Below are 8,187 nucleotides of genomic sequence, written 5' to 3'. Positions count from 1 at the left end.
CGCGGTCTTCAAATTTTGGGGGGCATGGATCGAACATGCTTCGACGAGCTGTTAGAAAAGATTAAGGCATTTAATGAACCTCGTAGACAACAGAAGTGCTTCATGCTTCATGTCCGCCATTTTGTAAAGTATTACCCAAAACACTTAGAATAGTCTAATAAGAGCGCGTGTTTTGATTGGTTAACCCTGAGTTGGCAACACACGTTTACCAATCGTTTACACGGCAAATGCGAGTTTGCCAACACAAAAACGTTCAGTGGTGAAAAAGTCGGCGAAGCGGCCTGAAGATTTGGGATTTTTAACAAGTTTCTGTTTGATTTGTATTTGTTTGCTCATATTTACACTGTTTTTAAGTAACACAGTACTACTAAATAAATTGACACTTAAATTAATTGATTTATTTTATTTAAGTTATAATTCAGATTAAAACTACTAACTAGTACTTTCATTCAGTGTTCACATCAGTCATGGCAAGGAATCCAATAAAGGCTTCAAAAGAAAGTGACGTCACACCACCATCCCAAGAAAAACTGGATTTTGATGATGATACTTTGAGAGGTGAATTAAACAACCTCGCTTAGAGCAGCTTTCAATTGAGTGTCGTAAAACCAAAACCAAAGCAATAGTTCTAGACAATAAAAAAAGACACAGACAATCCAGTGAACCAATCAAGACTCGAAGTAAATTCATGGAGCCGACGCGAAGCGCGGTAAGACGTGTGTAAGCAAGTCACGATTGGTTTTGGTTTTACTTTGATTGTTTAAACGTGTCGCGAGATTTTTAAACCAATCACTAAGCGTAGTAATGCAAAGCGAAAACAAATGCGAATTACTTTTGACAGTCAAGTGAAAACCGCTCTATAAGTCCTCTTAATATTTAATTTTACATTGTAAAAGAGTGCTTGTTGATTTTGTGGCCCAGATACATTGCTTGTAGGTGTAGTCTTAAAAAAAAAAAGAAAATCATAGAGCGAATGTTATATGGTGCTACATTGCAAGAAATTGCATACTGATAGGTGATTGAGTCTTTGAAGCTTATTCGAAACTTGTCGAGAAGCAGTCCAATTATCACCAGTCCCAAGAAATGCGGGTCACTCGGCTTTTTCTGTTTTTGTTTTTGGCTAGTCACTGTATCATTTATAATTAAGTAACCGTACTGTAAACATAACTCTGCAATAAATTTCTGACACTTCCTACATCAAAAAAGGGGGCGCCAACGTGAAGATGAACCACTTCTTCATTTCATTGCTAAGAGAACTAGAGGGGAAAGGACGACAAACTGAAAGATTTCGGCCACTTTCGGGCATTATATCTTTGAGCAGAGAGGGGTTCCTTTTACATCCGCCACTGGTAACAGTGTCAACAATTTCGTAAATCTAGAAAACTGCAATAATCCCTTTTTTCACGTTCCGTTTGTTTTAGTAATCGCAGAGGTATATTTAAAAGAAGCTAACAGTGAATTCCGGAAGAAAGAACTTAACAACGCCTTGTACTTCTACACGGAAGGAATTAAAGTGAACTGCAAGGATGACAACCTAAATGCCAAACTGTACAGCAACAGGGCAACAGCTCACTTCCACTTGGGTGAGATTCTGTTATTTTGTTGTTGTTGTTATTGCTGCTGCTTTAATGGTTCAAATGTTCAGTTACCGTCGTAGGGAATTTGACTTATGACATAAAGGACCTATATCACGGAAATTTCACGTCATTTCATAACTTTTCAGGCTGATCATTATTTTTAGTTTTATTTAGATTTTTAATAGGCCATATTTTAAATAAAGGAAATCACAAAGAAACATTAGATGACGCCAAGGCGGCCATGAAGTTGGAACCAACTTTCATTAAAGCCATTGAAAGAGGTAAGTAGAGTGGATTTCCAATATGACGAAGGGCTAGTGGACTGAGAAGATGAGAAGTGTTCATTTCAACGGGGGTTCGTTATAAATGAAAAGATCAAACTCTTCGTTGCATTTCTACATTTTGTTTCGCATTCAATTCTAGTGTGTGATTACATTTATCTGTTATCGTGTATATTTAAAATTTGGGCTTCTGGATTTTTTTTTTTTCGTTATAGCGGAAATTTCGATATACTGGCGATCGTTAACAGTGACTCTGTCCGTCCGTACTGTGAATCTGTCCGTCCTGAGGAACATCGTTCGTTATACCGGTGACTTCGTTATCGAGGGTTTCGTTATATCGGGGATTGCACTGTAACCTGTAGGTTCTTGGCGGCAACGTTCGATGATGTACTCGCGCAGACTTTCTTGGGTGAGCAAATGATTTGAAAACAAACAAGCTTAAACTTTTTGCTTCCTTGTTGCGCAAATGAAGAAAAATGTCGAAGGAATCAAATATTGCAAAGACGCCATATGCACGCACAGTGAACGATGCATAATGCAAAAAAAAGGAACGCCCTGCCCCGCACTCAAACCCATGCCTAGAGTCAGTCTTCGTTCCCTTTGACCGGTCGGACAAGAAACGAGTGACTCTTGGAAGTTTTTGTGATTGGAAATATTAGGCAGTAAGGAGAGAAGACGTGCAAAAAACGACATTAACCAAGGGCACCGTGAAAACTCTTCAGTAATGTTATGTTCTCTGTCACGACTTTTACTGTTTTTTTCTTTTTAAGGAGCGAGTGCTTGTGTAGAGCTACATCAGTTTGACGAAGCCATAGCTTGGTGTGACAACGGATTAGCAGTATCCTTTCATAACATTGTGTGCACACTTCAACTAACAAAAATCTCAAAAGAAGAGAAAAATGGATCCTTGGCTACTTTCAGGATACGCGCTTCGTCCGTTCATTTCGCTATGGACGGTTCTTTCTGTCCTCTCTTATTGCGTGACCAAGCACTATTTCAAAGACACGCAGCATTTAACTAGTTGGTCAGGATCAACCTCGTGTATCCTGAGGGTACTTTGATAACGTCGTCATGAATTTCATTTTCCTCCACCATTACAAGAATGAAATTATGTATGGGGTATTGAATGTCTGGTCTTCTATTTCAGCGTCTTGCAACTTTCTTCAAGTATGTCGAGATAGAGTGCTCACTGAGCAGCTAGAGGATAGCTGCATTGATATATACAGCAAGTTATTTTCATAGTTGCAAAGTAGACAGACCCCAAGAGTTGTCATTTTCAGTGGGTGGCTTGTTTTGTTATTTGCATTTAATATAAAGTTACTTAACGATAGCAAAGATCAACAGCAATAACAAAGCGTTGAAGGCTTTAAAGACCAGGTCTGTTCAAGAGGCAAATAAGTTGGCAACAGCAAACCAAGATAAAGTGAGTATGCGTGAGGGTTAGGCTGTAAAAGGCGAGGTTATTTTTAATAGATTTAGCTCATACATAAACTGCCTGTTGATCACTAACAACATGTTGTAATCGACAAGCAGCGAAAACAAAACGCTTGACTTCTCATTGCTAAAATTTAACTTGCGTATTGGCCTATTCACACCAAACAAAAGAGATTGGCTTATCAAGGTTTAAAATTTTAAATTTATCTATAACCAAGTGAACGCCTGTTTTCATTAACATTGCCATTATCATTATCATAATCATTATTTACACTTCATTTACACTGAGTTAGCAAGGGTTTTTATATGTCATCTGCCGAGCGTGAAAATGCGCAGCGAACCTAGCCGTAGTTGCTCAAGGTCTCCTGTAGTATAAACGCACCGCAATATAGTTGCAGCCAATAGCTCATGCAGTATTTACTGACCATTAAAAGTAAAACGATATTAGGCAATTTCAAGTAAGCAGCTTGTAAATTGGCTGCAGTTAATACTGGCCAACCGATGATGGGAATAATAGCTTTAACAACACTTCATGTAAGCTTTATAACGACATGTTTTACTAGATAGTAGCAAACATGTATAGTTAAAGAAACAACATACTTCCATGATCTCAAATTCTTTACAGAGAACTACCAAGGAAGAAGAAGAACAGAGATATGCAGTTCTTGCCTACGTTCACTACAGACTCGGAGATAACGAAAAGGCTATACACTACAATGAACTCCGTCTAAAAGTTGTGATAGAATTGGGTGACAGGGTTAACGAGGGAAAGACGTATGGTAATCTTGCTATCGCTTATCGTCATCTCGGAGATCTGAAGAAAGCCATAGCCTACAATGAACTTGATTTAAAAATCACCAAAGAAGTGGGAGACAGGGCTGGAGAAGGGCAGGTGTACAGTAATCTTGGCATCGTTTACCGCGCCCTTGGAGACTTCAAAAAAGACATTTACTACCATGAGCGCGGTCTTGAAATTGCAAAAGAAGTGGGTAACAGGGTAAGCGAAGGAAAAGCCTTTAGTAATCTTGGTCCTGCTTACCACGGTATTGGAGATATCAAAAAAGCCATGCACTGCTATAAACTTGGGCTTGAAATTGCCAAGGAAGTTGGAGATTTGACTGGAGAAAGAAGCGCGTACAGTAATCTCGGCAACGCTTACTTCGAACTCAAAGATTTTAAAAATGCCATACGGTACCACGAACTCAATCTTAAAATGTCTAAAGAAGTGGGAGAAAAGGCTGGAGAAGGAAGTGCGTGTGCCAATCTTGGTAACGCCTATTTTGGCCTTGAAGATTTTGAAAAAGCCACAGATTATCATAAACGCCATCTCAAAATTGCAAAAGAATTGGAAGACAGGGCTGGAGAAGGGAGCGCGTATGGCAACCTCGGGAATACGTTTCGTATTTTGGGAGATTTCAAAAAAGCAAAGTGCTATCTTGAACGTTATCTACAAACTGCCAAAGAGTTGGGAAACAAGGTGGATGAAGCAAAAGCCCTCTGCAGCCTAGGTTGTACCTTTGAATCACTGGGTTCTCTTCAGGAAGCTGGTGATTTTTACCAGTCCAGTGTGAGCACATTCAATGAAGTAAGGCTTCGTCTTCAGTTTAAAGATGAGTGGAAAATTAGCTTTCGCCATATGTACCAAACTGTGTACACTACTTTATGGCGCCTGTTGCTGAAACAAGGAAAGATAGCAGAGGCTTTGTTTGCTGCTGAACAAGGACGTGCCCAAGCTCTGAAAGATCTCATGGAAATGAAGTATGGGCTTGACACATGCAGTTTTGACTCATGTTCCACGAAAGAAAGAATCTTTGACATGTTCTGTGGCATTTCATCAAATATAGTTTTTATAGCAGCTGAAGGTCAGGAAATCATTTTTTGGGTTTGCCAAAAAGGACGAGATGTTAACCTAAGGAGGAAGGAAATCATAAGTAACAATTCAACTGACGACGTGACCACTTTCTGCCAGTCCCTAATAATGACATTTCACGAGGAGATTGGTGTCAGAACTGGTGTGAACTGTGAAGATCGCTCGTTGGATAACATTTATGATGAGAAGTTGCAACATGAGCGGTCCCCTCAGACGCGATCCAATTCTTCACACGGTCATGCCAACGCTTTACAAAGATTATATGAAGTTTTCTTTGGCCCTATTGCCGACTTGGTTCATGGTAACGAACTTGTCATTGTCCCCGAAGGCCAACTATGTTTGGCTCCTTATGCTGCATTCATGAAACCTAATTCAAAGTATCTGTGTGAATCCTTTCGAATTAGGGTAATTCCATCCCTAACTAGTTTAAAACTGATCGGAAATTGTCCAAAAGGTTACCATAGTAACATTGGGGCGCTGCTTGTGTGAGATCCGTGGGTGCAAGAAGTAATAATCGATCACGAAGGCAATAAGCTACAACAACTGCCATGCGCCAGAGAGGAAGTGAGGATCATTGGGCGAATTCTTCAAACTACACCCCTCATTGGAACCGAGGCAACAAAGAATGAAGTATTATCGCGACTCACTTCAGTTGCTTTAGTACACATTGCAGCACATGGTCGTATGGAAACCGGAGAAATTGCATTGGCACCAAACACCGCAAGAGCAAATCGTTTGCCTGAGGAAACGGACTTCATTTTGACTATGGCAGATGTAATGAACGTTCGACTTCGAGCAAGACTTGTCGTGCTTAGTTGCTGTCATAGCGGTCGCGGCGAGGTAAAAGCTGAGGGTGTGGTTGGCATAGCGCGAGCATTTTTGGCAGCCGGTGCTCGTTCTGTTCTGGTGTCCTTGTGGGCGATCGATGACGCTGCCACTCTGGAGATCATGAAGAGTTTCTACCAACTATTGGTTAAAGGAAAGAGCGCCAGTGAAGCACTTTATCAAGCAATGAACTCTATGAGAGAATCTGACGAGTTTAATGAAGTGAGACACTGGGCTCCGTTTGTACTTATTGGCGATGACGTCACCCTGGAATTTGGTGAAAGTGAATAGGTGTCTTGATTAGAAAATGGCCATTTTTTAAGGTCTTTAGGCGGAATCCATTAGAAAATCGAGTAATATTAATTTTAGTTGAACAGAAATCGAGCACCAGAATAATTTAATTCGTACTGTGTCATTTTCTACCCTTTTAAAAAGCTTCAGATGCAAGTAATAATCCGTGATAACACCAACAACAATTTCTTAGAGCCTGAGAAAATGAATTTCAAAGTTTACAAGAACCATTTAAACTATCGGTGAAAATTTACGTGTAGCTATTTTGGGAGTCTTTTGTAAAGTCGTCTTTTTAGCGATTCAGTGGAATAAAGTGGAACTTCGAAATTTGTCTTCGATGATTGGTGTTATTAGAAATGATTTCTTTTGATAAGATATTTGAAACAGTAACACAGAAGTTTGCAATTAGATGTAAATAATTTTGGTACATAATTTTGTCCAATTAATATTCGAAGTCCTGGCGGATTCCGTCTTTTAATATGAATACAAAAATCCTTTGCTGTATGTATTCATATATAAATAAAGCCGTTAAACATTCGCTTAAAGAAAAAGTAACGTTCAGTTACGTGCATTTCGATTGAATTTTAGAAGACTTGCAATCTTTCGCGGACTGAAATTTTTTGTGCGATAATGGCTTGATAAAAAGCGATTTTTTATATTTGCTGAAAACCGTTTTATAAACTTGTTTTATAAACTTGTTAAAATGGAGGCTGTGATATGTCCAATTTTCTCGGAGCGATTCCTGGTATATTCTCCCTAACGATTCTTTCGAAACAGTTTGGAGATGCTCAATTTGTTAAGAAGCTTTAAGAGACATCGATATCCTCCAAAGCTCCTGACTTTCGCTCTGGCATTTTTCACTGTGAGGGATGTGCTTTGTTACGCTATAAGATGTCCCCAACAACCTTTCACACCAATTTGTTTTGTTTTTGTTTGTTTTTAATTAATGTTGGGTCATTTTTAAAGCTTGTTGGCTCTCTAATTTATCGGGAAACCGGCGCGCATTAATCAGACCCTAGACATTGAACCAATCAAATTTCAGCGGTCCGCTGGGATTTGTTCTTTGGAAGTTAAAGACTTCAGTCTCGATGCATTATATCACTCCGTGTAGTTTGCGTTCGATTGGTGGTGAAACAGCTTTGAATTCGTTTTATTTGTTTTCTTAAAATAAACGTATTTAAATCGTGATAACAAGCTGTTTTTCTTTCATCTCATTTGTTTTCTTTTTTGACCTTATAGGTAGTGAACCCCTAAACGCCTTACGCAGATCTTAGGACGATCTTACGTCTGAGGGGTTCCAGGATGTTCATTTATTTGGAAATGTTCTCACTACACGACAGAGAGATCTCCTTAGTCATATCAACGCAAAGAAAAAGTATAAAAAAAAACATTTGTTGCCGGTACATAGTTCATCGCTATTGTTGATAATTTTGACCTCGCTATCTCGAACAACTCGGTTATCTCGCACCTCTCTAACTCGAAATAAAATCTATTTCCCTTGGGTTTGCTTTTTCAGTCATTTACTACTAGCTATCTCCTACTCTCCGCTTTCTCGAACTATTTTTTCTTGCCCTTGATAGTTCGATATATCGGGATTCAACTGTAAATTAAATGAAATTAATTAACTTTTAGTTTGGAAAGCATGTAAATGTGCATGTTTCAAAATTTTTATAGTATCTTTTATTTCTTCGTTATTTTTTCAAGAGGTTTTTATATTGACATAAATGGACTGAAATTAACATTTAATGATTGTTTGAACTGCAATAGATCTTAGTTTACCAAAGAGGAATTTCAACGACAAGTTTGCGAGTTAAAGCAATCCCCGGTGGGCGTTAGGCGGTCCTGTTTTATACACTTGTTAACAGCAGTGATTAACTCTAAAAACCAGTTTCAGCCCTAAATTACAGAG

The 8,187-nt window shown here is 38.9% G+C and overlaps 1 pseudogene; it reads left to right on the top strand.

Annotated features, from left to right (window-relative positions):
* Positions 1-467: 467 nt before the first annotated feature.
* On the top strand, positions 468-6,278 carry LOC144640843 (tetratricopeptide repeat protein 28-like; annotated as a pseudogene).
* The last annotated feature ends 1,909 nt before the right edge of the window (positions 6,279-8,187 follow it).

The sequence above is a fragment of the Oculina patagonica genome, unplaced genomic scaffold, assembly GCF_052425735.1.
Source record: "Oculina patagonica isolate OP01 unplaced genomic scaffold, crgOcupat unplaced508, whole genome shotgun sequence".
In the NCBI taxonomy this organism is placed as follows: Eukaryota; Metazoa; Cnidaria; class Anthozoa; order Scleractinia; family Oculinidae; genus Oculina; species Oculina patagonica.
Note: the sequence above shows the minus strand (reverse complement) of the source record. Positions and strands in the feature narration are given on the sequence as shown.